At 48.2% G+C, this 22,798-nt stretch overlaps 1 long non-coding RNA gene across 1 annotated transcript; it reads left to right on the plus strand.

Moving 5' to 3' along the window:
• The first annotated feature begins 18,659 nt into the window (after window positions 1-18,659).
• On the plus strand, window positions 18,660-20,839 carry LOC109502519. The gene is made up of 3 exons (XR_002161159.2): window positions 18,660-18,868; window positions 20,033-20,213; window positions 20,296-20,839. It is a non-coding gene; the product is annotated as an uncharacterized LOC109502519 (long non-coding RNA).
• The last annotated feature ends 1,959 nt before the right edge of the window (window positions 20,840-22,798 follow it).

The raw sequence follows: 22,798 nt of genomic DNA on the forward strand, positions 1-22,798 counted from the left end.
TTCTGAACCAGCACCTGGCTCTCCTCATACCTGCTAACTGAGGCCTTCTTAGAAACAGGCAGGTGAGACCTTGCCGATTAAAAATGGGGTTTCCCTCCACTTATTTGTCAAACGCCAAGCCCCACGGTCTCCTGTTACCAGAGGTCATGTTGCTGACAGCAGTGCCCTCCCCCCAGTCTCCCTTCTGCAAATACAGGCCCCAGAAACTGGAGCTTTAGTGTGGTTAAGGAACACAAACCCCTCTGCCCAGCCAACCCGTTTAAGCAGCCAGGCCTCTGGGGACAGCAGTCGCAGCTTCTCCAGGCTGACTCGGGCCTAACCTTCTCCCAGGAGGTCACCGGTCCCTGTGGACATCTCCCACTGCAAGTGCTGCTCTGAACTGTAGTTGTGGGAGCTTCCTGAGAAAGGGAGAGAGAGAGAGAGAGAGAGAGAGAGAGAGAGAGAGAGAGATAGACAGAAAAAGAGAGAGACAGGGAGAGGGAGAGAGGGATTAAGCACTCACTTGGTGAGGACCCAGAGCCAGGAGGCTACCAGACTTCTCAGCCCCCACAGCTCAGTCTGTAGCATCCAGACCCACGCCCTGTCCTCACCCATCACGGTCTCTCCTCCAGACCCTCCCGTCCCCTCCGGGCCAATCCCGTGTGGGCAGGTGAGCCCTCAGTGCCACGGTGTCTTGGAGGTTACCTCACCACCTCACCACTTCTCGGGCACCTCTAGCATGCTGGGAACCCACCGCTTACTACCCCCATCCCCATTTCCAGGTCCTCAGGTGTGGTTGGGCCCATGGGGACCGATGGAATGTCTTCTGGATGGTAAGCAAACTCTCTCTCCCGGGCACGGCCGCTCATGGGGCTTGCCCGTCTGTCCCGCAGCTCCTTCTCAGGGGCTGGATGTGATGCCATTGACAATGGGGCTTTCGCTTGGCAGAGGGCCAGCGAGTGGGAGTGGGAAGGCAGGACAGGGAGGGAGGGAGGCGGTGAGCTGCTGGTCTAACCAAACGACGTCCCAGGGACAGGATGTGGGTGGGAGCTGAGTACAGGATCAGGGCTGCGCTGCACCTGAGGTGGGAATGGTCAGCCTGTCTTCCACGCGGCTCCGCTTTGTGGTCATTCCCACCGAAAATTCCTTTTAAAATATCCTCCCCCCACCCCCACCCCCCCGCCCAGGAGCTCCGTGTGTGGGATCATTTTGCCTGAGAAACAAACTGCCTGTATTATGTAACGATGAGTGTGAGTATCCACTGTTAGCAGCGTGAACGTTTGTAACAGCGAGCATAGCTCCTGGCCCGCATGGGAGGCTGCCGACTGCCTCGCTCAAGGGTGAGGATTCAGCCCAAAGTAAAGCCATGTGACATTCTGCTTTGCTTGGGCAGCCCTGTTACAGGGAAAGGTGTGACTTTTCCTCAGGCTTTTTGCAGTTCTAACTAGAGTGCCACAGTCTTGCCCCTGGGACGCCAAGTCTCTGGAGAGTCCTGAATGTGGACACTGGTTTCGGTTTTGTCCTTCACATGAACGAACTTCACCGTTGAGCGTCCCACTCCTTAGAATGCTGTTCTTTCCTGGATGAAGAAGGCTGCATTAGCTAGTTTTTTTTTTTTTTATAAGTTTCCATGAAAAAAAAAAATGGGCTACTAGGCTAATTTTGACTATAGCCCTTCCAGGTAGCAAAATGCTTTAGCCCGATAAAATACAAGTGTCTCTGGAACATAAAATTATAACTTCGTTTAAAAAAAAAAAAAAACTGGTGAGATTTCCAGCTCTGGCAGAGTGAGGACTCTGGCAAATCCTCTCATCCAAAAATAATGCTCAACTGGACAGAATTGTCAAAATCATTTCAGGGCTCTGAAAATCGATCAAATACGAACTAACACACTGAGAAAAATTGTTGGGGCGCCTGGGTGGCTCAGTGGGTTAAGCGTCCGACTTCGGCTCAGGTCATGATCTCGCAGTCCGTGAGTTCGAGCCCCACGTCGGGCTCTGTGCTGACAGCTCAGAGCCTGGAGCCTGTTTCAGATTCTGTGTCTCCCTCTCTCTGACCCTCCCCCGTTCATGCTTTGTCTCTCTCTGTCTCAAAAATAAATAAACGTTAAAAGAATTAAAAATAAAATAAAAATAAAAAATTGTCGAACTTCTGGTCTGCACAATGGGAATCTGTGGAGTTAGTGCACAGAGCTTCCCTCCTACCCCCCAAGCTTGGGAGAGGGAGAGCTACCAGAGGGTGTCTGGCTATGAAAACCAACAGCTTCACTGCTGGAGAAGGCTCTCTTGATTTGGAGAGGAGGACAAAAGGCCCACGTTCAGGAGAGTTTTCACTAAAAGTAGCAAACACGGAATGAAACAAATGGGAAAGCCCACAGCCCTGCTTGCTTGATGCTTCATGCCGCTTGGGGTGGGCAGCAGACCAGTAGCGTATTCAGAAATGTAACAGAAACATCTGGAAATAAGATAGTCACAGAGGGACTAGATAAGCTCTCCACACATCTCTGGTTGACTGGGAGGCTGAGCTCACGCAGAGGCAAGTTCCGGGTGGAAAATACAAGCTGACTTTAAAACCTGCCCGAACTTTGAATGCGCTCCCCACCTACACTCAGATCCATGGGTAGAGGGTGGATGCTTTACTGGCTCAAGGTGCTTGGGTACAATCTCCGGCCAATCATTGGCTGATCATTAAGCTATCAGACCAGAGGCAACCCCTCTAAAGACAGGCTGAAAAAGAAAAAGGGAGTAGGGGGTAAGAATAAGCAGGCACATCAGTGAGGCACGTTGCAGAGAGACAAATAACCACAGATTAAACCCAGGCAAGAGGGGCGCCTGGGTGGCTCAGTCGGTTAAGCGTCCGACTTCGGCTCAGGTCATGATCTCGCGGTCCATGAGTTCGAGCCCCGCGTCGGGCTCTGTGCTGACAGCTCAGAGCCTGGAGCCTGTTTCAGATTCTGTGACTCCCCCTCTCTCTGACCCTCCCCCGTTCATGCTCTGTCTCTCTCTGTCTCAAAAATAAATAAACGTTAAAAAAAAAATTAAAAAAAAAAAACCCAGGCAAGTTACTCAAAAGACAAAACCCAACCAAATGAGAGCAGCAAAAAATTTCAGAGGGGAAAAAAAATCAGAACCTAGAGTTGCTACAAAATATTACCTAAAAATTTCCAATTTTCAACAAGTTATAAGACATTCAAAGAAATAGGAAAATGTACTCCATACTCAGAAAAACAGCAGTTAAAAATGGTCCTCAGTGGGCCCAGATTTTGGGTTTAGCAGAAAAAGATTTCAAAGTAGTTATTATAAATGTTTAAAGAAATAAGCATGTTTAAGGAATTAAAGAAAAGTATTAGGAAAATGGCTCAACAAGTAGGGAATCTAAAAGAATGAATGGAAACTCTAAAAAGAGGACCGCATGTCAGTTCTAGAATTGAGAAGTATAATAGCTGAAATGGAAAATTCACTAAACGGGCTTAACAGCATGTTTGAGATGTCAGAAAAAAGAAAAGAACTGGTTAACTTGAATGAAAATCAGTAGAAACCATCCACTATGAAGATCAAAGAGAAAAAAAATGGAAGAAAAATGAACAGGCTCTGATATCTTTCGTATTATGCCAAATGTGCCCCACAAATGTGTCATGAGACTCTCAGAAGGAAAGGAGAGAAAAGAGCAGAAAAAAATATTTGAACAAAAAGTGGCTGAAAACCTCTCAAATTTGATTAAAAAACCCATGAATCTGTGGATCTGACAAGCCCAACGAACCCAAAATAAGGTGAACTCAGAGAGATCTGCACCTAGACACGCCATAGTCAAACTGTTGAAAGCTAAAATGAAGAGAAAATCTTGAGAGCAGCAAGAGAAAAATACCTCATCACACACAGGGGAAGAAGCACGTGGTCAAGAGCTGACTCCTCCTGAGAAAAAAATGGAGGCCCCAAGGCAGTAAAATGATGTAAAGTGAAAAAAAAAAAAAAAAAGCAAGGGGAAAACAGCATATTTAGTATGCTACCTTTTGAATACCGAAGTCAAGGGAATACAAATACACATGTGTATGTGTTCATATCTGCACAAAGAAATACTGGAAGGATACAGAAGAAATTAAACTCAGTGGTTACCTCCAGGGCTTATAAAATGGGGCAGTCAGGGCAGAATGAGAAGAGACATATCAATGTGTATCTTTATTATTTTGATTTTTGATCTATACAAAACATTGCCCTTCAAAACAACAACAACAAAACCCTATTTTCAAAGGTTGCTATTAGTGGATATTAAAGATCCTAAGCCTGAACTTAAGAGACTCAGTTTTCCGGCTTTATCTCCCCCTCAGCCCTGCCCAGGGCTCAGGCTCCAGCCAAACCAGGTTCTCTGGAACCTGAATCTTGTTCTTTCACCTCCCTGCATGGAATGCCATTTCCTTTCGATCAATAACGTCTAGGGCCCTCTCCCACTTCCCTGGGAGGCTTTAATAACAAGAAGAACGTAACAGGATAAGGATGATGATGATGATGATGATAATGGTGACGATGATAATGATGGTGATGATGGTGATGATGAGGATGATGGTAAGTGAGGGTGATGATGATGGTGACGATGATGGTGAGGATGATGGTGATGATGATGATAATGGTGATGATGATGATGGTGTGATGATGATGGTAGTGATAATGATGATGGTGTGATGGTGAGGATGGTGATGATGATGGTGATGATGAGGGTGATGATGATGATGATGATGGTGATGATGAGGGTGATGATGATGATGATGATGGTGATAATGATGATGGTGGTGATAATGATGATGGTGATGATGGTGATGATGGTGATGATGATGGTGATGATGATGGTGACAATGATGGTGATGATGATGGTGACGATGATGGTGAGGATGATGGCGATGATGATGATAATGGTGACGATGATGATGATGGTGATGATGATGATGGTGGTGATAATGATTATGGTGATGATGGTGAGGATGGTGATAATGATGGTGACGATGATGGTGACAATGATGGTGATGATGTTGATGGTGGTGATAATGATTATGGTGATGATGGTGAGGATGGTGATAATGATGGTGACGATGATGGTGACAATGATGGTGATGATGATGGTGATGATGATGATGATGATAATGGTGACGATGATGATAATGGTGATGATGATGATGGTGACAATGATGGTGAGGATGATGGTGATGATGATGATAATGGTGATGATGACGATGGTGATAATGATGATGGTGGTGATAATGATGATGGTGATGATGGTGAGGATGGTGACGATGATGGTGACAATGATGGTGATGATGATGGTGACGATGATGGTGAGGATGATGGCGATGATGATGATAATGGTGATGATGATGATGGTGACAATGATGATGGTGGTGATGATGATGGTGATGATGGTGAGGATGGTGATGATGGTGACGATGATGGTGACAATGATGGTGACGATGATGGTGATGATGGTGATGATGGTGACGATGATGATGATAGTGATGATGGTGGTGATGATGGTGAGGATGGTGATGATGATGGTGATGATGATGGTGATGATGATGGTGTTGACCACTGTTTACCAGGAGCCTTCTGTGTTGGCACTGCAGTAGGTGGTTGGTTGCATGTCTTTTAATCTTCCCAACTGTGTGAAGGAGGAATTGCTATGTCACACACAGGAAACCCTTCCCAGAGATGGCTCAGCTCAGTGACCCAACCTTGATGTCTGGGGTCACATAGGTCCAGGCTTAGACTCCCAACTAAGCTCCTTCCCAGTTCTGTGATTTTGGAAAGCTACCTTATCTACAGAAGCTTTAATGTATTCATTAGTAAAATGGGAATAATAAAAATTCCTACTTCAAGAAGTTACTAAGGATTAAATGAGACACTGGGAAGGAAACACTCCACACATAGCTTGGCACATAGTAAGTGTTTAGTTAATGTCCAGGCACAAAGTCTTTGTAGTTCCAGATTCTATCCACTCCCCCATGTATCTCTGTCCCTTGAAATGTGAAGTCCCAGCCCCCTGAGCCTCTTGGTGTTACCAGCAGCACTATGCCAGCTAATGCCATGTTATCTCTACCCACCTCCGTGTGTCCTTAGACGGCAAGGGCTCAGGACCAGGACTAGCTTTGCCTTTCTCTGTACGGATACCCCATGATTGAACCTGGCACTTAATAGATGCTCAATACAAATTTAATGATTAATTAAGTCTGAAGGAAGACAGTAGGGAAGGGGAAGAAAGGTAGAAGAAGAAAACTAAAATAAAATTAGGGACGTCTTAAAGACTAGTTTAAGGGGTGCCTGGCCGGCTCCATTGGTTGAGTGTCCGACTCTTGGTTTTGGCTCAGGTCATGATCTCATGGTTTCATGGGTTTGAGCCCTGCGTCGGACTCGGCACTGCTTGGGATTCTCTCTCTCTCTCCTTCTCCCTCTTCCCCTTCCCCTCTTATGCTGTCTCTCTCTCTCAAAATAAATAAACTTAAAAAAAAAGGATGAGTTCAATTAAAGAAAACGTTAGTGCCAGACTTGATTTCAGGAGGAAGTGAGAGAGGCAGGAACCTCTATGGGGTGGACAGGAAGTGAAATATCAAGGATAGGAATGGGAAAAGAGGTATTGAGAGTAGTGCCATGCATTGAGGAAACATTTATATTAGAGAGGCTGCTATTGGGCAATGATGAGTTCCCCTTTTCTTGAATTCAATAAGATATAGATGATTGAAGTGCGATGCAAAAGCCACTGCTAGTTCCCAAGTGCCTTGCCCAATAAAGCCTTGTTGTTTCCAGATGATGGTGGTGGTTGACAAGGCTTTTCAGTGATCACAGGCTGCTGGTGTGCCCTGATGTGGGGAGAAGGTGGTGTGCCCCTGGGAGCATTAGTGAGCATGGGTCATGCTCAGCTCTATCCTCCACCCTGGGCATGTCCTGAGTCGAGCAGAATAAGTGAGGAGTGAGACATTTTCCCCTTCTTCCATGTTCACCCTCAGAAATCCTACCCATCTTTTAAGGTTGGCTGTGAAGGATCCTTCTAGATGTCAGAGCTGACCTGACCATCCTCCGTGTTCCACAGCACTGGTTTCTACTCAGTGATGGGTCCACCCCAAGCTGTTTCATATGAGAGGAAGAAGAGGGGAAGACTGTTCACCCCAGCCTGTGAGCTCCTTGAGGGCAGGGATCTATCTTATTCATCCCTGTCCTGCCTCAGGGGCCACATGCACTGCCTGGCACCTGCTGTCTGATATATAACAGATGCCCCGGACATTTTTATTGGGCAAGTTCTCTCTGCAGAGGGTTGGAAAAGAGCAGATGACATAAAGGGTGGGAGTCCGGATTAGATACCCCATCAAAGTGCCCCTATGGTGCCCTGGACATCCTGCACCTTAGCAACCATACATGAGTCTCTCGTATGTTTTAGACCCATCTCCCCTCAGCCAGATCCTTGGGAGCAGAGATGGACTGACTTGTGCTCAAAGCACGCACAAAGTGAGCACGAAATGATTGTGAAATGGTGGACACAACCTCACAGTGTTGTTCGCTGACTTAGAGCCCAGCAGAGCCATTTCCTCTGGGAGTCATGGCTGTGCCCTTCAAACCCAGGAGCTGGTCCCTGGCTCCCAAATGTGGCGGCACATTAGAATCTCCTGGGGGAGTTAAAAAAAATTCCTGGTGTTCAGGCTGCATTTCAGAATGTCTGGGATGGGTAAGAGCCTGGCATCAGTGATTTGCAAAGATCCCCAGGCGATCCCAAGGGCCACTAAGTTTTGGAACCACTTGTTTGGGAGGTATTCCAATAAACTAGTAAATTAAAGTAAGGAGGGCACCCATACCTTTGACACAACATAAATGGGTTTTAACCATCATAGGACTTTTTCAAAGTGCAAAAGATCTGCTGGGACAGCCAGAATTTGGCCAGATGCTGCTAACATTTACAGATCACCCTGAGAAGGAGGCTCAGTTACGTACCTCAGCCTGGTGCCCTCTCTTTCCTCTGTGTGCTTATTCAGTATTGTGATTATTTGTTGCCATGTTTTTGTCCCCACTAGCCTGTGAGCAACTCGAGAACAGGAACCGTGTTTTCATAAGCACACTGTCTGACCCACAGTGGATGGGTGACACATGTTTGTGCAATACTTGTGTCCATGAATTCTTTCTTTCTTTCTTTCTTTCTTTCTTTCTTTCTTTCTTTCTTTCATGCAGGGATGCATTCAACAAATGATAATAAGGATAGAAGGGATAATATTGGCAGAAAAGAAGAATAAATTAGGAAGAGAGAGGAAAAAAAATATAGATTCTATGAGGAGACAGAATCCAAAGTAGGGGAGTAAAAACCAAAGAAGAAAAGAGTATTCATTCATGTCATGCAGAAGAATGCGAGTCAGGCTGGAAGAGGCATACATATTTTTTATTAAAAGGACTCGAAAGTTAGTTAACATCTGTAAGTATTCTGTATCTCTTCTCCTTTTTAGTGTATGAATCACAATAAAATCAATTAATTACTAAGGTACTATATGCACAATGTCTTTTTTCCTCGTCCAGGCTGTTAGCTCTAGGAAGGCAGACCTTACCCCTGGCATTCACCTCCACGTCCCCAGTGCCTAGCACAGCATGACATACAATGGTGCTCAGTAAGTATTTACCCAGTAACTCAGAGGATTGCCCATGGCTTCAGTTCCTTCTTTTATTAAAAAAAAATCATAATATACTCATTCAGGGTTGCTATAAAGAATAATTTAGATAATAATATATATAAGTACCTGGTGCATGGTTGGCATTCAACAACTGTTAATTCATTATTACTATTAAAAAGAAAATGCCTACTCTGCCAGCCTCTATGCTACATAAGGGCCCAAAAGAGGCAACGGAAAGAGCAAAGAAACTGCACCTTTTACAAAGAGTAAGGATTTGAGAACCCCAGTGTCAGCACCTCCCACCTCAACGCTCCCGGAAGAGTCTCAGCAAACTCCTGAGTCTACTCCCAACACCCTCCCTGGCCACATCCCGCCATGGTGAGTCCTGGACCGACCAAGACCGGTCTTCCACTCCACTACCACCAGATGGCAGCACAGAGCTCTCTGGCTGCTTGGCCTAAGTAAGGTGGGCAGGTCAATGCCCTGTGCAGTGCAGGGTCTCTGAAACCCTGGAGAAGGAGGGGACTAACCCTTGCCCCTCTGGTCTTGGTGTGCTGTTTGGGAGTCACAACTGGTGCTTTGATATTGGCTTCTTCCTTTCAATTTTCAATCAACAGATTCCAGCCTCTTGCCCCGGGGTCATCTTACACCTGCAGGGTACTTGTTCAGAATCCTTCCCAGAGCACCTTCCCTTCACCTTCACTCCATTTCAGACCCCCATGTTGCTTTTTGTGAAGGCTCAGAATCCCGCTGGGCCCTTAAGATGTGTCCCCATCAAAGTTCACCGTCTTATGCCTGTCACTGCTCGGCATGGCCCGCGAGGCATCTCCCATTCTGTCTGTCTTTGCTCACATCATTCCTGTTAATACCCACCCATCGATGCTCATATCTGCTGCCCCTCTATTTCTCTCAGCCTCTTGAAGACCCAGCCAAAGTTCATCTCCAGGAAGTCTTCACTGGTTTGGCACCAGATGAAGGCTCACTCTACTGAGTACCCCATCAACATTTCCTTTCTTAGTAAGTGCTCTCTGGGTTTCAGGTTTGGTGGTTGACCTGTTTTCATGATGCTTTATCAACAATCTTCAGGTGTTTCCTGTCACCCCAGCAAGGGAGGGCAAGAATAGGTCTTTCTCTTCAAAGGAAAACAAGTCCTTTTTCCCTACTCTGGTCTGTGCCCTGCATTCATTGAGCCCTTAATCATTACTGGTGAGCTAAAGGGAGTGAGGAGGAGGTCCCTACACAATGGTGTGTGGGGACGAGGGCAGAGGGTGCCCTGGAGAGCAGCTCAGATGAAACAATCCAGATCCCCTATGTCCCCAAGGCTCCTTGTTGATCAGGATGGGAAGGACACTGTAAAAGGCAAAAGTCCCAGAAAAATTAGATTTTTAGTCTTCTTGGAAATCAAGTGCCTTCTGAGGCTTACTGAGAAAATGCAACCTCTCTGTTCACTCATTCATTCATTTATTCAGAACAATGTGTTGAGCATTGACTGGACTGTGGGTACTAGGAACATAACAGATAGACCCAATGCCAGTCCTCAAAACCCTCAAGGTCTAATGGGGACACAGGCTAGTGAACAGCCAATTACTGTGGCGCAGGAGAAGTGCCACGAGGGAGGAAAGTGCAGGGCTCTGTGGGAGCACAGAAAGGGAGGGGCTGGAGGAGGCCATGGAAGTTTCCAGAATCAGTGACTAAGAGTTGAGCACTGAAGGGCCAGTGGGAATTAGCCATGTGAAGAATTAGGAAGAGGAACCAGCACTTGTGAAAGCATGAAGGGAAGACAACATGGAAGGCCAAGGGATTTGTAAGCAATTCATTATGACGGGGGCCGCCTGAGCAGGAGATCCAGGAGAGGCGTGTGAAGAGGGTGGCAGGAGCCAGATCTCGTAGTGTCTGTCCAGCAGGTTCTGCAAAGGCTATTTGGACCTTTTGTTGGAGGTAGAGAGCCTGGAAGGCTTTCAAGCATAGGGGTGACATGATTGGATTTTCCTGTTAGGGGTGATCACTCTGCCTGCTGAGGGACGGAATGGGAGCAGGTGACGCAGAAGGTGAGGAGGCCAGAGGGAAAGATACTGCTTGTCCCAGCTGACACAATGTGGGTATGAACTGGTAAGAGATACTTTAGGGGTATAGTCACAGGCTCAGTGACCTGGGTGGACCTTGAAGGCCCTGAGGGGTCCATGGCAGACCTGAGTGGGTAGTTCAGGGGGATTTGGATGTTGCCTGGAGTTCAGGAGACAGGCTGGGGCTGGGTCTCCAAGGAGATCTGGAGTCTGCATGGATGAGGCCTCCAACATAGAGGAGATGACACTAGGGGCAGGGGAGCAGAAGAGGGGAAAGCAGGGACATCTAGGGACCTAGAAGAGAAGGAGGGGCCACAAGGGGAATGGAGAAGGCAGGGTCATAGATAGAGAAGGTAAGTTGGGGGCAGTGATGGCATAGAAGCCCCAGTGGCGGCAGGTGGCAGAGACAAAGGCAGCTGAGCTCAGGCATTTGGAGTCAGCAACACTGGGGTGATGCTTTCAATGGGACGGTGTGGGGCAGAGGCTGAGGCCATAGGCAGAAGGAGGAGCGGGAAATGAGACAGGAAAAAGACTCAGGGCTGCCCTTTGAAGGAATCTGAATATAAAGGAATTAATGAAAAGGGGTGGGGGTAGAAGGGAATGTCAGATTAAAGAAGTGTCTCGTTCGTTTGAGACTTTTTGGTTTGGGATGGAAGAAACGTATGGAGGGAAATGGGTCCAGCATGAGTAGTTAGGGATGTAGGGGAAATAAGAGAAGAGAATTCAGAGAGGGAAGACATCAGAGTACAGGTGGACGGAGAGCCATCAGGTAAGGCCTGGGGCCCTTACTTGATGAGAGAGAAGGAGATGGGCTTTGCTGAGAACCAGACTGGTGGAGTCAGGGCTCTGGAGCCTGGACCAGAAAGAAGGCCACTGAGGCAGACTGAGCTCTGTCCAGAGTGCGGTGGGAAGGCAGGATGGGGCAGTGCTCCTGTCCTCATGGCTCTGTGATCTTCTCCATCAGGACTCTACTGTCTGGGGAAAGGAGCGAGGAGGCCACCGTAGTCTCCAACCCGATCTGGGCTATGATTTGCTGGAGAGGGAGCTGGAGAGTGATAGCAGTATAGTAAGGGTTCTTGGAGTTGAGAATTTAGCCAGAAAGTACTCAAGGCAACAGTCCAGGGCTCTGGGCCACCTCTTGGCAGGAGTGAAGACAGGACGAGGTGGATAGGCTGGGGGAAAAGAGAGTGATCGAAGGTGGAAGGTGTTGCTAAGTTGTCAGAGCCCCGCAGGGGGATTTGGGAGAGCTTGAGGGCTGGGTGAGACGGGGTGTTGGAGTCTTTAACATTCCCAAGAAGCGGCAGGTTTTATCAAAGTCCTGGATGTGACCTTGGGTGGGGAGCCCAAGTGGAGCCCGGATGTGGGATCCCGGAGCGGAAGAGGTAGAGGTGCTGGATGGACAGAGCACAGGAGCCTGACATTATGATGATGAAAGAGCTGCAGACTAAGTGCCTGCAGGGGAGCGTGAGGTCTCCTTAAGGCGAGGAGAGTTGGTGGCACTGGACCTAGCCCTCGCCCCAGGCCCGCCGAGATACAGTGGCTTGCCTGAGTACAGGCAGCTAGAAAGTGGCTGAGAAAAATTAAAATTACTCTCATGTGTGGAGTCTCTGACTCCTCCTACCTGCGCGAGCTGCCCATTTGGACGGACGTTTCGGTTCGCTGAAAGCTTGGTCTGCAAGCCCTTTTATGCTGGCTGAATTTGTAATATGGCCGAATTTGTAATATGTAGTCACCGTGTGACTTAGGGAAACGCATGGCATGTTCTGCGAGCCTCTGTGCAATGAGGGGTTGAACCGTGGGTTTTCGACCATGCATGTCAAGTGGAGTCCGAATGACTCCCTGGAAGAGGCTAAGGCCCCCCCCCCCCCCACCGGGGGCAGGACTGAGGGGAGTCTGAGTGGGGACGGGCTCCTGGTTTCCACCTGAGAAGCTGTTTTTGGATCTGAGTACTGAAGTTCTGCAGGAGATTTTGGGCGGAGCGAGGATTCAGCTGTCCAAAGCAATGTTAAAATTGGTCTTGCCCAGGGCCGCCTGGGTAGCTCAGCTGGTTAAGTGTCTGACTTCAGCTCAGGTCACGATCTCACAGTTCATGGGTTTGAGCCCCATGTCGGGCTCTGTGCTGACAGCTCGGAGCCGGGAGCCTGCTGCGGATTCTGCGTCTCCTTCTATCTCTGCCCCTCCCCCACTTGTGCTCTGTCTGTCTCTCTCACACAAGAATAAATAAGCATTAAAAAAAAAAATCGGTCTTGCCTGGCCCTTACCTTACATGAGCCTTTTGCTGTTGTGTGCTGTAGGGCGTGTCCCTGGTGGTGCATCCTTCCTTATCTGCGGACCCTTGTCAGTTTGAATGTTAGGCACTTGGCGGGCAACTGGGCAGCCCCAGAGCCCTGCCCTGAGCCCACTGAAAAGCCAGTGCTCTTCTGAGGTGGTCATGGTGCCCTTCCAGAAATCGAATTTTACTAAAGTGGTTTTGATGGGCTGAGGGCTTGGGCGCTCAGTAACCTCGAAGATGGATTACATCCTGAGTCTAGCAAGTGGGACAGACAGGTCCTGTAGCCAAGGGACAAAGCCCAGACCTGTTCGTCGTCACCTAGCACCAGCTGGAACCTCTTGTCACTGGGCTGGCAGCTGTGAGGGATCACTTGGCCACCAGGCAACCTTCCCAGCTGGGACCTTCGTGAGAGTCTGTGCCAGAGAAATGACATCTGTGAGTCACTGCTCAGGGGAAAACCCAGCTGCTCTGCTCAGTCCCGGGCCCCGTGGCCATGGGGAAGGGCCAGCAGGCAGAGCAAGAGTCGAAGACAGGCTACTTTGTTTTTCTCAGTTTCTACAGCGGCTTTCCAGATTTGCATTTCCTGATTTCAGAAGGGAAGTTAGGAGGTGGGACTGGAACCAAAGAGGCAGATGGAAGGCCCACAGCTACGGAGTGTGGAGGGCTTGGGCTGAGCTGTTGGACCTATTCCTCAGACCCACTGGGTTCTCACCTTTGTCCCCCCACTTTGCTTCTGACCCACAGGTGGTGACAGCCAGGCTTTTAGTCTCCACGTGGTATGCTTGGGGCAGTGAGTATCAGGAAATGGGGGTGACTCTTGGGTGGGCAAAATGAATCAGGGGAAAGTCTCCCCAAATACTGGGAGAGAGGAACTGGGGAGGAGGGTGAGGTTTGTTTCACAACATAGAAGGATGGATCCTTGGTGCCATGTGCAAATGCTCTTCACTGAAGGGAATGTCAGCCAGGTTGGGCCTGACAGCCATACGTGTTAGTGGGCTAGCCCTGGAGCAGTCCCTGCGAGGACTGGGGTGATGACTTGGGACCATGGTGGGAAGGGCTGGTGGCTGGGGATGTCATTCCTCACGACAGTGAAATCACCTCGGAGACTGAGAAGCCCTTTACTGGGGGGAGGGACCAGAATCTCTTCACTTAACCTGAGCTCCCAGTAAGCCAAGTGTCTTTGAGCTCCATGTTTGGTTGAGTCTTGGTGGGTCAGGGAGCCTGCCTTGCTCTGTGTGATGCAGATCAACCTCAAGTGTATGGCTCAGTTTCCAGCAGTGGGTTTGGGGAGTGATGTGAGCAGGTGGGAGTGTGTGTGGGGCTTGCCTGGAGTAGCAGCCAGTATGGCAAAAGTCCTACAAACCAACCAGGAAGGGAATGCTTGAGGCCGTTGGGGATATTTAGTCTAGAGAAGAGAACAGGAGAGTGTTTTGGAACACTTCTTGCTCCAGATGGCGGAACTGGGGCCAGCAGACGGAAATAACAGGAAGAAAAACTGCAAACCACCAGAGATACACCTGTCTGATCGTTTTAACACAACAGAACCTGGTGGTTAACACGCTGGGCTCTAGAGCAGCGTTACAATGGGCGTAGCCACAAACCTGGTCACAGATGTGGTTACGAGACCTGTTCGGTGTTGGCTTGCACCACGATTTTTAAAAATTCCATCAGTAAACAATATAAATTAAGTTATGCTTATACTTCTGTATTTATAACCTCTCTTGAAAAACCTGAAGGGCTGATCACTCAGGTTCATGTTCTGTCATGGAACAATAAACGGTACCAGGATGGCAGCTGCCCCCTCCCAGGTCATCACAGATGCCACTCTCCTCCACCTTTCTTACACCTGCATGGCTTTCACTGATTCACAGGTACCCAGCCTTTTGGAGGGATTACAGTTTGCAACTCTGTTCTAGTTAAGAGCTCAGGGTTTGAGTCCTGGCTTTGCCACTTTCAAGCAATCGTGATCTTAGGCAAGTGAGTCAATGTCTCCAAGCCACAATTTCCTTTTCTGAATATGGGATTTATAACAATACTGACCTGGTGGGGTTAGAGAACTCATGGGTAGTGGCTAATGCAGAGTGGGGCACTTGACCAGAGCTCACCAACTATTAGCTGCCCGGGAGCTGTCCAACAGTGGAAAGGGCGTTCTCACAAAGTCTTGGGGCTCCGTCACCAACATCAGACCTGCAGAAGTCGAGGACTGCAGAGGAGAAAAGCCACCAAAGATCTCTGAAATAAATGGGTCATGTGCCAGTTCTCCATGGACCGTCCCCAATGACCAAGTCAAAGGTGTCGGTTTAGGGTTGCCCTTGATGCTCATTAAAATCAGATTTTGTCTAAAAGGGACTTTGAGGAGCCAGAAAGAATGCTTTACTCTGAGTAGCCTGCACCTTCTTGGGAAGCTGTTGCATGCTCAGGGTGGGGTGGGGCTCCAGCTCTAGCTGCCACTTCCTTTTCTGCTGCAGGATTACTTTGAGTTCACTGGTAGCATTTCCTCCCTCACTAGCTGGCATAGGGTCATCAGTGAGCTCTGCAGACTGAGCAGCCCCGGGGCAGCCAAACCCATCCCTCCCTATTCCTTAGCCCTGTGATAGAGCCTTCGGTATGTCAGGACCTGTCTGGGACCTGGGTCTCCTTCTGGGTGGGGTCCGAGCCGTATGGGTGCCCTTCGGGAGGTCTGATGAAAGACACTTTGACAGCTGATTCCCACCAGGCCCTGAGACGTCCCCTGCTGAAACAGGTGACTGAAAGATTTGTTTCCGTATCCTAAGCCTTCATGCATTTTCTGACTCTAGAAGCTGAGCCTGCTTTACGTACTTGGGATGCTGAGCTAAGAGTGGACATATCCTTGCTCAGGGAGGTATCAGAGGAGAGGAGAGAGTGAATCTCCAGTTCATGAGCACAGAAGGACAAGGGAAATAGTCCATGTGTGCCACACATGCCTGGGCAGAAGCTTGGGAGAGATGGGGGGCAGACCCCCCAAGTCTGGAGGCCACAGGAAGGCAGCCTGTGGGGATCAGGGGATGATGGTTGTAGACATGGGTACAAAGGATGTTAGGTGAAGTGGGGTGAGTGGAATGAGCAGGGGATTCACTCTCTGAGTCTCTTTCTTTTGTTGCTTCTCCACTCCTCCATTCTTCCTCCCTTCTCCTCTTTGGCATTCGCTGTGGCCCCAACACCTACATAGTGTTACAGCCGGAGAGCGGCTGTCAGGCACCTGTCCACTTGCTTCAGCCCTAGGTGGCACTTCACATGCGTGGATCTCCCTTTTGGCTGGCCTGAATAGCACAGAGCGGCAAGAGGCTGATGTTGGTCCAGAACCTGGCTGCCTGCAGAATCTTGAGGCCAAGCCCTGACCTGCAGCCCGACTTATCCAGATGTCAGGGCCCAAGCTCTCGTTCCTGTGTTTGAGCTAATTGGTCTGTTTAGAGAAGCATTTTTGCCTCGGCCCTTTGGGCACCTGTTCCTGGGAAGCTGTCCCTCATTTAGTGTTGGCCTTTACACTGGGCCTCTATAGCTCCTGAGTCTTCATCTGATGTCATCTGGTGTCATCATCTGACGCCATGTCTCATGGCCTCTGGCTTGAATCTGGGGGGCTGGAAACTTGTTCGGGCAGTAGAGTATAAATTAAATATTAGATCTAAGAGGATTTCACATACTTCATAGCATGACCTAGTTGGGATATTTATTTGCTGTTCTCCTGGTTCTCCCAAATTAATAATTGAGTAAAGTCGTGTTTTGACATTCAGAGCTGATTTGCTTACATTTTGCTGAACTGCACCTGCTTTGTAAGAGAGTGGGTGTGAGTCGGGAGGCTGGGAGAAGTGGGGGCAGACAACAGAAGCTTTAACAGAGATGCGTGGATCGAACATTTTATACATGAGAATACAATTCAGCCCTCAAATTGTGGGTCATAAACTATGTGAGAAGCCCGGGAGTAGACTCCAGTGGCAGAATAAAGTCACGGATGGTACTGGCTTCTCTTAGCAAGTTTGTGTTGGGGAAACGATAGCAAATACACAAGCAGCAGCTGAACAGCAGAGCACGAAGACAGACACGCGCCCCCCTTTCCACTGCACATACACTCATGATCAGATGCACATCTGTGCATATCTGGCCACGCACGAAAGACCCATCCAGGTTTTGAGATTTTGGCCATCCAAACCTACAAACAAAATCTCCCCACTTTGAATCTGCATTTCATTGTAGCATTGTGGTCTGACATGGGCTCTGGAGCCAGAGGATTTGGGTGAGAATCTGGCTCCTTCCGTACTAGCTGTTGCAATGTATACACGCCACGTAACCTCTCTGTGCTTCAATGTCCTCATCTGTAAAATAGAGATTATACTTTACAGGATTTCTTAGCGGTTTAAAGATGTTAAAACAGGTGCGTGCTTAGAATGGTGCATGACACATGGGAGTGTTCAACAGTCGTGGCCATTACTCCTAAGATCTCACCGCTCACAGAGGGAGATGGCAGTTATTCAGGCCATAGGGGGAACAGGAGGCTCATTTGTAGGATGAGAAAGTAGGACAATTAAAAGAATATGTGCTTGGGTTTAGGAGAGGAGAAGGTCCTGGCAACTTGGTTCTTCCCTTACAGCCACTGAGCCCCGACTCCATTCCATTCATCAAGGATACAAGAGAATCTGCCACTCACACATCATGTAAGGGTGATGGGAAAACAGAGATCCTTGAGGCATGGAATCCACAGTGTGCTTCAGGAGGTGAAACAAATAGAGAAAAACAAAGAGTCTTAGAGCATGAAAAACACCACCAAAACTTAAGAAGACTCATGAAGTTGTGGGTAGGAAGGTCAGAAAAGACTTGTGTGTTTTGGAGGAGAAGGTGTTACAGGTGTCAGGAACAGTATGGATCAGAGCAGGGAGGCAGGAAAGCTTTGCCTTTGTGTGAGAACAGGGCAGGGTCTAATTTGGTTGGGGCAAACTAGGATAAGAAGGGTTGCTTTGGGCTACCAATGGAGAGAGGAAATGAAAAACGAAGGTGAGACTTGGCACGTTGTCGACAGGCAACAGAGGGTCACTAAAGGTACCTAAATGGGGATATTGGAGGTCAAATCTTGTTATATTTTAAAGCTAAGAGAATCTAGTGGGTAAGGAAGACAGAGGAGTCCAAGATTACAACATATTTTTCTACCTGGGTGACTGAGGACATGGTGATATTTGCCAGAAATAGGCAAGTCAGAAAAAGGGACTGGTTCAGTAACAGAAATTGCTCTGCCGGGACAGTTTTGGTGGCAAATGTCAGTGAGTCATCCCAGTGGCAGTGACCTGCCAGCTGTTGGAAATGGAGGCGCCAAAGAGAGAGGCTGAGGACAGGGATATGGATTAGGAGCTAGCTCCAAAGACAGTCATAGAATGGGAATGTATCATGGCACAGGAGGGGACCGAGGGAGAAGGGAAGAGGGCTGCTAGACCTTGGCAACAGAACACTGATGGGAAAGACGGAAGAAATGGAGCCTGAGGAAGGCTAAAGAGGAATAATTACTAATGAGGAGAAGCAAGGCAGTTCCGTGTCATGGAAACCACCAAAAATGGAGACGTCAAGAGGGTAAGACCCAAGAAAAGCCAGTGACCTCGGAGAGGCGTCCGCATATAGTTCTGGGATGATGCCATATCGCTGGGTCCAAATAATTTTTGAATTATATGGAAAAAAAAACCCAGACTGTGTGAGGACCACACGTTTAAGGATAAGGGAAAATAAGGAGAGAGTAAGGTAGTGCAAGGAGGAGGTGACTCAAAGGGTTATGGGAAACCCGAGGTGCTTTGTAGAATGAAGGGAAAGATGTGCTGTGAGCTCACTCAGTCCCGCCTACCTTCCTAATGCAAGAAACTAAGATCAGAAAAGAGAACAAGAGAAGGAGGCTGGATGGTTTGCCGGATACCAGAATATGAAGAAATTGATGTGAGTGGCAGAAACGGGGAGTGGGAGAAGGCATATATAAACTCATCACTGAGAAAAGAAAGATTAATTACAAAGTAGAATCAGTTGATTATGAACTGAATACTGAACCAGCTGAGATAGCTTAACAGAAAACATCTATTCTTAAGGCACGCAACTTAGACGAAATTAAATATATTTAAAATGCTGGGGAGGCAAAGGGGAAGCAGGTCATATTTCTCCAACCCAGTCCTTGATCAGTGCTGTGACTTTCTGGGAGTTCCTGACCCCTCTCCGTCTCAGAGTCTCACCTGCATAGTAGGGATGGTAACACTTCCCAAGGTTGTTGCATTGTCCTAAGGACTGGATGAGGCATTCAGGAACCTGAATGCAGGAGAGCTGTTATCCCAGCGTTTTCCACGTTGTAAGCAGGTGCTCAGTAAATACTGGTTATCATTGCTATAAGCTTTTCTTGGCTGTGTGTTAGTGCAGTCTCGGGGGGAGTCGTTTGGCAACTGGGGCCCCGGGATTTAGCTGGACAAATGCTAACACTTGCCCTGGATAGATAAGTGCGGCTGATATAAAAACGAATGATTGTATGTGACTTCACAAAAGAGAAAAGGGGAGAGAAGGGGGAGACTAGAGAAATAATAGTGTGTGTGTGTGTGTGTGTGTGTGTGTGTGTGTGTATGGTACAACTAGGGAAAGACCGCACTCGATGACTGGTAGAAATGGACACCACTGAGCCACTGCACAGTTGGCTTCAGTACCGGAAACCCAACCAAGTTGTGGCTTCCCAGTTTGCGCTTGTGAATATTGCTGCCCCTTTTCAACTCCCCAGGCAAGGCTGCAAACATATAGTCTAGAGTCTCTCTCATTTCGACTTTGTAGCAATGCCCTTCTAATCAATGCCTACCGATTCTCCTCCTGCCTGCCCCCTATCTCAAGAAATGAGAGGACTACTGAGAGCATCAGCCCCAAAGATTTGGTGTTCGGCTCAAATTCATGATCTACCTTCTCCAAGTGTCAGCTTTCTCCTCTCTGATGATGACCTACTATGCACCATTTTGACTGTCTATGGACTTACAGAACTTACCTCTCCAAGCGGGTGCTCTTCTGGGGTATGGTGATCAAGTATGCATTGATCTCACCCAGAACCTTCCCTCTTTTGCATCATGTTTTTTCCAGTCCAAGGACGCCTTCACCCTGCCTCATGAGGCAGCTTCTCTTTGGCACCACTCCTCCCTTCAGCCACGATGTCGGAGTTCCTGAGCCCTGCCTTGTGTGCATGAGGTCTGACCGGTGGGGAGGCGGGTAGAATGAATGCTGAACCCCAGGTGTCACGTGGCATGGCTCGCCGTGCTGCAAGGTGAGCTGTGGGTCATCTGGGGCCAGCTTTGAATCCCAGACTACTTTCCCCCTAACTACCTTCCCCTTGCTATCTCTTTCAGAGTGCGTGGGGGTGGAAATGCAATCTCATTGAAAAATTAACTGAAACAGCCGCTGGCAAGCTCCACTACAAAGTAACTTCATGCATTTCAGTCTTCAAAATGACTTTTGGACAATCTTTTGTTTATCTCCAGCATTGCTCTTCTCCATTAGCAGAAAGATACACGCGCATTAGCTTGTGTGTATCTACAGGGACGTCTCCCTCTCTCTCCCCCTACTCTTTCCACCCTCCCCACCCCCAAAAGCTGACGTGTTAATTAGTGGGGATAGTGCATTGTTCAAACTGTCACAATGTGTGAAGAAGCCAGACTGAAGATGAGGTAGGCCATCAGCATGAATTCCGTTCTCCAGGAGAGATGGGAAATTCTTGCGTGCCGGAGAGAGTAATCACTTTATTTCAGTCTCAGCTGCATACAGGGTTTCGTCGGCTACTGTAAGGTTGAGTAATCCCAGATTGCTGGGGCTGCTCTCCCATGCATTAAATGAGAGAATATGCAAATACTAGGTAACCTGTAAGTCCTGAATAAAGGTTATCCTTTTATCCTAGTTTTCCTCAATAATATATTTTGAATTTGTTACATGGGAATTTATCTAATCTCAAATAAGTCGGTGGAGTTCTGGACCATCTTGATCTTTCCTGATCTGCCTGGAGTCAATCAACAATCCTGGGGTAACGGGTGGGGATGAAACATGGGGGTCCCAGAGCCAATACCTAAAAATATGCACAGAGGTCATGGGGGATAGCTCCTGGGAGGATGCCAGGGGAATTCCTGCTTCTTCGTGAGAGATACTCATTTATCCATAAATCGTTTGTCCACGGCCTTGTTGCTTGGTGACCTGTGTGGCTGAGCCATGCGGTAAAGGTGGTGACAAGGATCTACCTCCTCCAGGCTCCTTGCACTTGGAGGAAGGACATCTCCTCCTGAGGCCCACCCTCTGCCTCCCAGCAGTCAGTCTGAAACTTGTTCCATTTGTGATCACGTGTCACCTGGTTCCTTTTCTCTATTTACTATTCCTTAGCCTTCTCTGCTCTTTGAAAACTGAGGGAGGGTTGAGTTGCCGTGGCAACCCCCTACCCCCCACCTCTCTTCTGTTTCTCAACAATTTTTCTACATTTTAATAAAATCACTATTTATAGTGTGCAAAGCTTCATTCCCCTCCACCGCAGCTCTGCAAGGGAGATTTCCTGTCTGACCAGAATACTAATGACTAAAACATGGCTTTCCAGTGAGGCAGCGGGGCGGGGGCCCTCCAGGGCAAGCACGTTGCTAGACATATGTGTTCGGGACCAGGGTTTGACCTGTATACATGAAGAACCACAGTGGACAGGGCTGAATCCCCAGGCTTGTAAAATATGCCGTGCTAAATACAGATAAAATATACATGTTGAATTCGGCTGGAGGGGGGAAGGCATGAGATAAGGCGTTCTTACCTTTGTTACACTGACAGAAGGAACTGAAGTCCTGGGCTCTGATCGTACCAGGCTGAGATGTAGCCAGCCTGCCAGGAATAGTTGGGATTTGCAACACTTAAGGTGGCTCAAAGCCGGCTTGGAATCATGGTGGGGCTGCGGGTGGGGGAACACAGAGGCTTCATCGTTTGCTAGCTCTGAGACCTCAGTGTTCTCAACTGTATACTGTCTACCTTGTAGGGCTGCTGTGAGGGGTAGAGATTTCGTACTCCAGGCATTTGGTGGTAATATGGCCTCACGGTTAAGCCTCTGGGCTCTGGAGTAGGCTTCGGATCCTGGCTCTGCCAACCTCTAGTTTTATGACTTGAGGCAAGGCACTCAACCTCTCCATCAATCACCTTTCTCATCTTTGAAATGGGGGCAATAATAATAGAGCCTGCCTTTCAGGGTGGTTTCCAGAATTCGACAAGTTAATACGGTACAGGCTTAGAACAGTGCCTGGTAAAATGGCTATTGTCATTGATTATTGGCATTTAGTACGTGAAAGCTACTATTTCCCCAGTTTATCGACACTCATGAAGACTAGTCCAAACCTGGGGCTTTACCAAGGGCTGTATAGCTATTGAGGGATGGTCGCTTCTCAATTCTTAGTGTTCATGGGTAACAACATGCATTCTTTGCTAAACAAACTTATATGGAATCAAGGTGGATTATTTTAGCTTAAGTCTGATTTGAATTTAAGATATTATTTATCCACTCTGATGGCTCACAGGTGAGTAAGGTGATGTAGTGGCACTCTGATAGCAGTGCTTCTCATTTTCCTTTTTTAAATGCTTATTTATTTTTGAGAGAGAGAGAGAAAGAGCACGAGCGAGCACACACGCACAAGTGGGGGAGGGGCAGAGAGAGGGGGAAACCTAGAATCCCAAGCAGGCTCCAGGCTCTGAGCTGTCAGCACAGAGCCCAACGCGGGGCTTGAACTCACAAACTGTGAGATGGTGACCTGAGCTGAAGTCAACGCCCAACCAACCGAGCTACCCAGATGCCCCAGCAGGGTTTCTCAAACCTTCATGTGCCTATGAGTCACTTGGAGA

Source organism: Felis catus, chromosome C1, assembly GCF_018350175.1.
Source record: "Felis catus isolate Fca126 chromosome C1, F.catus_Fca126_mat1.0, whole genome shotgun sequence".
NCBI classification, from domain to species: domain Eukaryota; kingdom Metazoa; phylum Chordata; class Mammalia; order Carnivora; family Felidae; genus Felis; species Felis catus.